This window comes from Hypomesus nipponensis, chromosome 9 (genome assembly GCF_054491055.1).
Source record: "Hypomesus nipponensis isolate SF chromosome 9, ASM5449105v1, whole genome shotgun sequence".
Taxonomy (NCBI): Eukaryota; Metazoa; Chordata; class Actinopteri; order Osmeriformes; family Osmeridae; genus Hypomesus; species Hypomesus nipponensis.
The window spans coordinates 24,117,332-24,126,621 of record NC_140369.1 but is presented as its reverse complement, the minus strand read 5'-3'; the positions used below and the strand labels follow the sequence as shown (position 1 = coordinate 24,126,621).

General features: G+C 45.7%; 2 long non-coding RNA genes across 2 annotated transcripts; both read left to right on the top strand.

Moving 5' to 3' along the window:
- On the top strand, nucleotides 1-1,176 carry LOC146273597 (uncharacterized). Its single transcript, XR_014766422.1, has 3 exons — nucleotides 1-209; nucleotides 319-796; nucleotides 1,055-1,176. It is a non-coding gene; the product is annotated as an uncharacterized LOC146273597 (long non-coding RNA).
- Nucleotides 1,177-8,089: 6,913 nt separating this feature from the next.
- On the top strand, nucleotides 8,090-9,290 carry LOC146273596 (uncharacterized). Its single transcript, XR_014766423.1, has 3 exons — nucleotides 8,090-8,323; nucleotides 8,433-8,910; nucleotides 9,169-9,290. It is a non-coding gene; the product is annotated as an uncharacterized LOC146273596 (long non-coding RNA).

Below are 9,290 nucleotides of genomic sequence, written 5' to 3'. Positions count from 1 at the left end.
CCCTACAGGATTGCATAGGTTGATTGGAGTTCAGTTGATGGCAGATATTTCTGTGTATAGTGTCTGACTGTACTTTGCCTGTCTAGCTGACCTGAAGCAGATGCACAAGCAGAATGAGGAAGCTTGGCTGAACCCCGAGACCTCTCTGAAAAAAGCCACCAGGCCCATCCCGAGAGAGGACAGACTGCCTCCCATCAACACAGTCTCTGGTAGACAGTCACTGCACCAGCTGGCACACTGCAGACATCACATCATTTCACGCAAATGTAATACACACGTACACAAAATGCATATGACTGTTCTACTTTATCTTTGCAGGTTTTGCCCCTGTCCAGACCTCCATGTATGCCAGAGGAAATGTGTTTCCTAACCAGCCAACGCTTCATCAACTCACTGAACTGGATAAGTATAAGCTTGCCCTAAAACAACAGGTACTGTGTGGTATGGTTTGGGATGTGTTCTGTTTAGATTTCAAGACCCTGGCCTCTGGTGGCTATAGGGTCTTTTAGCTTCAACAAGCCATTGATTTGCAGGATGTTGTGTACTGTACACAAACACACGCACACACACACGCACACACACACACACACACACACAGGTACATGATTTTGTATAACAAACCGTTTACCTTTTGGGCCCTGTCCAGATTGAGGAGAAGTACCTTAAGGAGGCAGAGGAGAAGGAGAAGCTACGTCTGGAGGAGGCGAAGGAGGAGAGGAGGCTGGCAGAGCAGAGGGCTCAAATAAAGAGGGAGTTTGACGAGGAGAAGGAGATCCGAAAACTCAAGGAGATGGAGGTCAGCTGGGCACTGATGGGCTAAGAGGGATATGGCAGAAATGACTGTATATGCGTTTGCAATATACAGTATACAAGTTATCTTATGTGGACCACACACTCTTGAATAACAATGCTGAACAATCTTGATAGTAGAATTAGATTTTTATGGTGTGGACAATAAACACTTGACGTAAGGGTCGATTTTAAGCGAGTGTGACATGTTCTTGTAACTCAGCTGTTATTGGCTCAATAAAGTTTGGTGTTCTTCTTGCAACAGAAAAGGGGCAAAAACAAGGAGCTGGTCCGTCTTGCAGCGGAGAAGAGGAAAGAGGTGGAGGAGAAGAACAAAGAGGTGGAGGAGAAGGAGATTGCTGCTGGGAGGATGCGCTATGAGAAAGAGAGACAGGCGCGCATTCGAGAGGTGAGAGGACCACAAAACTTTATTAGAAAGATTTGAACCAACAGAAATATCAGTATGATCCCCATCTTACTGTCTATCTGCAGATGCGAAGGGAGATCTCGCCCCCCATCCCCACCCTCCAGAAGAGACACAGGGCCCCCCAGTCCACCCCCAGTCCCCCCAGCATGGACAGCAGACGATCCACCTCCTCCATGTCTGTAAGTTACCCGCTTGCATAAACCATAAACGTGCTATGGAGTGCATCATCTGAAAACGGGTAGAAACAGATGTCTCTTTCCCTCACAGGCACCTCTTAGGAGTGTTCTCTTTCAGGAGTGTTCTTGTGACTCAGCCGTTATTAGCTAAATCAAGTTTGGTCTTCTCCTTTTACAACAGCAAACGGCCAAAAACAAGGAGCTGGTCCGTCTCGCAAAGGAGAAGAGGACAAAAAAGGTGGAGGAAGAGGAGATTGCTGCTGGGAGGATGCGCTATGAGAAAGAGAGACAGGCGCGCATTCGAGAGGTGAGAGGACCACAAAACTTTATTAGAAAGATTTGAACCAACAGAAATATCAGTATGATCCCCATCTTACTGTCTATCTGCAGATGCAAAGGGAGATCTCGCCCCCCATCCCCACCCTCCAGAAGAGACACAGGGCACCTCAGTCCACCCCCAGTCCCCCCAGCATGGACAGGAAATGCCCCACCACCCCCATGCCTGTAGGTTACCGCTTGTATAAACCATAAACGTAGTATGGAGAGCATGGTCTGAAAACAGGTAGAAACTGATGTCTCTCTTCCCCCCACACACCTTTTAGACGGGTTCTCTTTCAGGGCTCCAATCCCAGACACCTTCTGTCCCAGCTGTTAGGAAGGAGCTGAGAGCTGCAGGTAACACACACACACAAACACAAAATGTTCCATATAACTAGAACCAACACATTGTACATTAGTTGTAACTGGTATGTGTGTGTATGTGTGTCAGACGGCCTACCAGAGTACAAGAAGGAAGTCCTCTGTAAATTGTCTGCAATCCGTAAAAAGCTGCTCAGAGAGCAGAAACGGGCGGAGGGCCAGATGATGCGCTCAGAGTGAGAGGAGCTGGACTCACTTGACAGGTAACACCCTCCACTACTGGGGCACTACTGCAAAGTTTAGGGGAGAGTAGAACAGAGTTTGGTCATGAAGTATGAGATGCTAAATTTCTCTATGTGACTTAGGATGGAGCCTTCCAGGAAGTTTATCAGACTGCCAGATGACTACATCCTGTCAAAGAGGGTGGACCCAAAGAACTCTCTCTCTCTCTCTCTCTGTCTCTCTCTGTCTCCCTGTCTCTCTCTGTCTCTCTGTCTGTCTCTCTCTCTCTCTCTGTCTCCCTGTCTCTCCCTCTCTGTCTCTGTCTCTCTTTCCCTCTCTCTCTCTCTCTCTCTCTCTCTCTCTCTCCCTCTCTGTCTCTGTCTCTCTTTCCCTCTCTCTCTCTCTCTCTCTCTCTCTCTCTCTCTCTCTCTCTCTCTCTGTCTCTCTGTCTCTCTCTCTCTCTGTCTCTCTCTCTGTCTCCCTGTCTCTCTCTCTCTGTCTCTCTGTCTCTCTGTCTCTGTCTCTCTCTGTCTCTCTCTCTGTCTCCCTGTCTCTCTCTCTCTGTCTCTCTCTTTCTCTCTCTCTCTCTCTCTCTCTCTCTCTCTTTCTCTCTCTCTGTCTGTCTCTCTGTCTCTCTCTCTCTGTCTCTCTCTCTCTCTCTCTCGTTGGCTTTCTGAGAAAAGAATGTCTTCTAGACTGCAACCTTCTTTACCCTAAGAATCCATTAGATCATAAAAAGTTCCGGAAAAAAGTGGAGAATAAATGGCAACTTATCACTTCTGGAAATTAATTGCTTGTTGAGTGAATTAAAACTAGCTTGAATAGCATCATCATTAGAACTGCATCATTTGTAACTGAACCAATTGTCTTTGTCACACAAACTCATTACATAAGACTCAAGATTGACTGGACACAACTTTCTACACTAACTTTCACAAATTCTACCATTATTTCCCTTCCAGCAAATTCTTTCTTTTGGTTAAACCATTAATGACAGATTTTGCCCTTGTAATATTAATACGGCATAACAACAGAACTCGTTCCACTGGTAGTATTTTTGGATGACACACACAGCTCAAAGCATTTAGGGAATACACTGAGGTAAATACAGGATTTTGTTTCAGACCGTTCTTGACAAAGAATGGTAAGCTGTAGGCCTAATGAGATCAAAATCTTCATGATAACCATTTAAATACATTAAAACTTCAGGAGTGTTACTGATCAAATCAAGATACTTAGTAGGCCTATTGATGACTTTCCGATGTAACTTGTAAAATGAATGAATGAATTGTGTCGGCGGGATGCAAATGTTTACTCAACATACGAACAAAAGTAAATGACCATGCGCTATTCACACACTGTTATTTGGTAGCCTAATGATATCATTTCAACATTATCCCTTAGCCGACATATTAGACATTGTGATGATATTATTCTGTTGATTCACTAGGCCTAGAGTGCATGTGTTTATTTGTGATACTGACACTGCAGTCGGCCAATCATCAAAAGGATTGTTTGGGAAGGAAAATCACTGATTTATTTTGCATACACCAGAGAACGATCCGCGTCCTTCGGGGTGCACGTACCCCCACTTTTACCATAGGGAACTTCCCTGCAAAGAAGCATCAGGCGTGACATCATAATCAGAAGTTGACATAGCAACGGACACATCTTGGCATTCCAAAGCATTATGATGTCACGCCTGATGCTTTTTGGCAGCCGATATTAGCTAAGACTGACACAAACAGAAACTCAGTACAGAGAGAAGGTCTTAATGCGTACCACTAATATTAGTGTCATTGCATAGTTAAGAACAAGCACTGTCAGAAATATGGGAGTTACATCATTTGTGAGAACTTTTGGTGTGCTTTAGTTGGAAGAGAAGCCTTAAGTAGGCTACCTGTGTGCCTTACCAGTTGCCAAATACTAGTAGGTAAACAGCGTCTTGTGTTCATAGAAGTGTTCACAATTTTCCATCTGCAAAATTGAGAAAACTGAACTTGAGAACTTTCCCAAGCAACAGAGGGCCAAAGTTTCAGAAAATGAAGCTTCACCCAAACTTAAAACAAGATGGTCCTTACATGGAAACAAGGGTGAGTTTCTCTTTATTCAGTAGAGTACAGAGAGCTGACTGGCTTTTATTTTATAAATGGTGTGAGAGGAATACTGATCTGTGAATTGCACCTCATTTGTGGTGAGTAAATGTAATTTGAAATGGATCACTGCTCATAGCATGAAGCCTTTTCTCTCTTTCCTAGGAGTACGGTGCCTCCCTCAGAAGAGATCCCTCCACTCTGACTGAAGGGGGAAGAGGGGTGTACATGGGCCACCACCCGGCCGAGGGCAGGGGTCCCTGGGCTGAGGAGGGTGGACCTCCCTATAGAGAGAGCAGGACCACCAGACTGGGAAGGGTGGAGCCTGATGAGCGGAGGGCGCCAACGTACAAAGAGGAACTAGAACAGCAGGTGACTCCCCCCTCCCTACTATGATACATGGAATTGTCTTGATCAACTTTGAGTTGAGATTCTGTGTCTTACCTTGGTCTATGTTTGAAACAAGTAGAGCAATGATGGTGGGCACGTAATGTTTTGACGTGAATGGCACAGAGAATGGAGGAGTGAATGTTTTGGTCAGATCAATTATAAAAGTTGTAGATTTATATATCGATTTTTAACATCATTTGTAAGTTAGTATGATTCATCCCATTTAGACCGTCTCACCCAGTGAAAGTCAGTCTCGTGTTCATGATTATGTCACAATCTAGGCTGGGTCTATCCTCAAATCTCTGGTACATGTGGTTCCAGGGGAGTCAGTATTCCTCACCATATTCCTTCAAAATCTTGAATCCCTCCAGATCCAGGAGAAGCAGGAGCGCCTGAGGCTGGAAAAGAAAGAAAGAGACTGGGCTGAGGCCAAGATGGAGGCTGAAATGAAAAACTACAACCCATGGGGCCGGGGAGGGTGCGGCGCACCCCTCAGAAACACCCGAGGGGACCTCATAAGTACGTTGTAGCATGGTTCACTTACCTTCATTGTTGGCTCACCTTTCAGGATCGCATAAGTGGATCTGTGTTAAATTGATGAGAGATACAGGCTCATCCCCATATATGTATACTTGCTCATCTGATCTGTGAAGCCCTCTGTGACATTGTTTGTAAGAAGGGCTATACAAATAACATGATTTGATATAGTCACTTTGTAGAGGGCCACATTTTAAACAGTTTTGAAGGCAGGGGTAAAAATGTTTGCTGGTCTGCTGATTTTTACTTTGGAATCTTGTATTTGAACTCTTCTTATGATTTGCCTGTCTAGCTGACCTGAAGCAGATGCACAGGCAGAATGAGGAAGCTTGGCTAAACCCCGAGACCTCTCAGAGAAAAGCCAATGTCACCAGGCCCAACCGGAGAGAGGACAGACTGCCTCCTATCAACGCAGTCTCAGGTAGACAGTCACTGCACCAGCTGGCACATTGCAGATAACACATACTTTAATGTGCATGGAATACACATGGTTTTAATATATTTCATCTTTGCAGGTTCTGATCATGGCCAGACCAGTGACACTTCCAGGAGTTTGTTGGCTAACCAGCAGACAGGGGCGCACTGGGGGCACCACCTGGCCGAGGGCAGGGGTCCCCGGGCTGAGGAGGGTGGACCTCCCTATAGAGAGAGCAGGACCACCAGACTGGGAAGGGTGGAGCCTGATGAGAGGAGGGCGCCAACATACCAGGAGGAACTGGAACAGCAGGTGACCTCCTCCCCCACCTCTATCAGTTGGAAATCAGTACCAAAATACACCAAATGCAATAAGTTCTGCTCATAGATAATTTTTCGGGATTGAAAGAACAAACTCACCATAATGTGGACTGAACTGTAGAACATGGAATGTTCTTCATCAACTTTGAGATGTTGTGGTTAAAATTGAGATGTGGAGACTGAAATTTCAAGGTGGACCTTGTGATGGTGGCATGTAAGGTTTTTGACAGAAAGGGTAGAGAAAAGGGAGTAGGTAGCCTTTTGGTCAGATGAAACAGAGCAGTTGTACATCAAAGTAGATTTGTGTTTTTTATACGTTACTTTAATTCCCAAAGGGGATCCTTCCCATTTAGAGCCTTTAGCGACTCTGTTTCATAATGAAACAATCATTATGCTTTTATAACCTGATAAAGGTAAATACAAGACCATCTTTATTCACAAAGGACAAATTATTCTAGTTGTGCAAGTTAAAAGTCTCATGTTCATGTCATTGTCATAGTGTACGCTGACTGTGTCTATCCTCAAACCTCTGGTACATGTAGTTCCAGGCGAGTCAGTATTTCTCACCAAATTCCTTCATAACCTTGAATCCCTGCCGATCCATGAGAAGCAGGAGCGCCGGAGGCTGGAGAAGGCAGAGAGGGACCGGGCCGAGGCCAAGCTGGAGGCCGAAATAAAAAACTACAACCCATGGGGCCGGGGAGGGTGCGGCGCACCCCTCAGAGACACCCAAGGGGACCTCATTAGTACGTTGTAGCATGGTTCACTTACATTCCATGTTGGCTCACCCTACAGGAATGCATAAGTTGATTGGAGTTCAATCGATGGCAGATATTTCTGTGTATAGTGTCTGACTGTTCTTTGCCTATCTAGCTGACCTGAAGCAGATGCACAGGCAGAATGAGGAAGCTTGGCTGAACCCCGAGACCTCTCTGAAAAAAGCTAACAGGCCCATCCTGAGAGAGGACAGACTGCCTCCCATCAACGCAGTCTCAGGTAGACAATCACTGCACCAGCTGGCACATTGCAGATAACACATACACTAATGTGCATGGAATACACATGGTTGTAATATATTTCATCTTTGCAGGTTCTGATCATGTCCAGACCAGTGACATTTCCAGGAGTTTTTTGGCTAACCAGCAGACAGGGGCGCACTGGGGGCACCACCTGGCCGAGGGCAGGGGTCCCTGGGCTGATGAGGGTGGACCCCCCTATAGAGAGAGCAGGACCACCAGACTGGGAAGGGTGGAGCCTGATGAGAGGAGGGCGCCAACATACCAGGAGGAACTGGAACAGCAGGTGACCTCCTCCCCCCCCCCCCCCACCTCTATCAGTTGGAAATCAGTACCAAAATACACCAAATGCAATTAGTTCTGCTCATAGATAATGTTTCGGGATTGAAAGAACAAACTCACCACAATGTGGACTGAACTGTAGAACATGGAATGTTCTTCATCAACTTTGATGTGTTGTGGTTAAAATTGAGATATGGAGACTGAAATTTCAAGGTGGACCTTGTGATGGTGGCATGTAAGGTTTTTAACAGAAAGGGTAGAGAAAAGGGAGTAGGTAGCCTTTTGGTCAGATGAAACAGAGCAGTTGTACATCAAAGTAGATTTATGTTTTTTATACGTTACTTTAATTCACAAAGGGGATCCTTCCCATTTAGAGCCTTTAGCGACTCTGTTTCATAATTAAATAATCATTATGCTTTTATAACCTGATAAAGGTAAATACAAGACCATCTTTATTCACAAAGGACTAATTATTCGAGTTGTGCAAGTTGAAAGTCTCATGTTCATGATGATGTCATAGTGTACGCTGACTGTGTCTATCCTCAAACCTCTGGTACATGTAGTGCCAGGCGAGTCAGTATTCCTCACCAAATTCTTTTGTAACCTTGAATCCCTGCAGATCCAGGAGAAGCAGGAGCGCCGGAGGTTGGAGAAGGCAGAGAGGGACCGGGCCGAGGCCAAGCTGGAGGCCGAAATAAAAAACTATGACCCATGGGGCCGGGGAGGGTGCGGCGCACCCCTCAGAGACACCCAAGGGGACCTCATTAGTACGTTGTAGCATGGTTCACTTACACTCCATGTTGGCTCACCCTACAGGATTGCATAGGTTGATTGGAGTTCAGTTGATGGCAGATATTTCTGTGTATAGTGTCTGACTGTACTTTGCCTGTCTAGCTGACCTGAAGCAGATGCACAAGCAGAATGAGGAAGCTTGGCTGAACCCCGAGACCTCTCTGAAAAAAGCCACCAGGCCCATCCCGAGAGAGGACAGACTGCCTCCCATCAACACAGTCTCTGGTAGACAGTCACTGCACCAGCTGGCACACTGCAGACATCACATCATTTCACGCAAATGTAATACACACGTACACAAAATGCATATGACTGTTCTACTTTATCTTTGCAGGTTTTGCCCCTGTCCAGACCTCCATGTATGCCAGAGGAAATGTGTTTCCTAACCAGCCAACGCTTCATCAACTCACTGAACTGGATAAGTATAAGCTTGCCCTAAAACAACAGGTACTGTGTGGTATGGTTTGGGATGTGTTCTGTTTAGATTTCAAGACCCTGGCCTCTGGTGGCTATAGGGTCTTTTAGCTTCAACAAGCCATTGATTTGCAGGATGTTGTGTACTGTACACAAACACACGCACACACACACGCACACACACACACACACACACACAGGTACATGATTTTGTATAACAAACCGTTTACCTTTTGGGCCCTGTCCAGATTGAGGAGAAGTACCTTAAGGAGGCAGAGGAGAAGGAGAAGCTACGTCTGGAGGAGGCGAAGGAGGAGAGGAGGCTGGCAGAGCAGAGGGCTCAAATAAAGAGGGAGTTTGACGAGGAGAAGGAGATCCGAAAACTCAAGGAGATGGAGGTCAGCTGGGCACTGATGGGCTAAGAGGGATATGGCAGAAATGACTGTATATGCGTTTGCAATATACAGTATACAAGTTATCTTATGTGGACCACACACTCTTGAATAACAATGCTGAACAATCTTGATAGTAGAATTAGATTTTTATGGTGTGGACAATAAACACTTGACGTAAGGGTCGATTTTAAGCGAGTGTGACATGTTCTTGTAACTCAGCTGTTATTGGCTCAATAAAGTTTGGTGTTCTTCTTGCAACAGAAAAGGGGCAAAAACAAGGAGCTGGTCCGTCTTGCAGCGGAGAAGAGGAAAGAGGTGGAGGAGAAGAACAAAGAGGTGGAGGAGAAGGAGATTGCTGCTGGGAGGATGCGCTATGAGAAAGA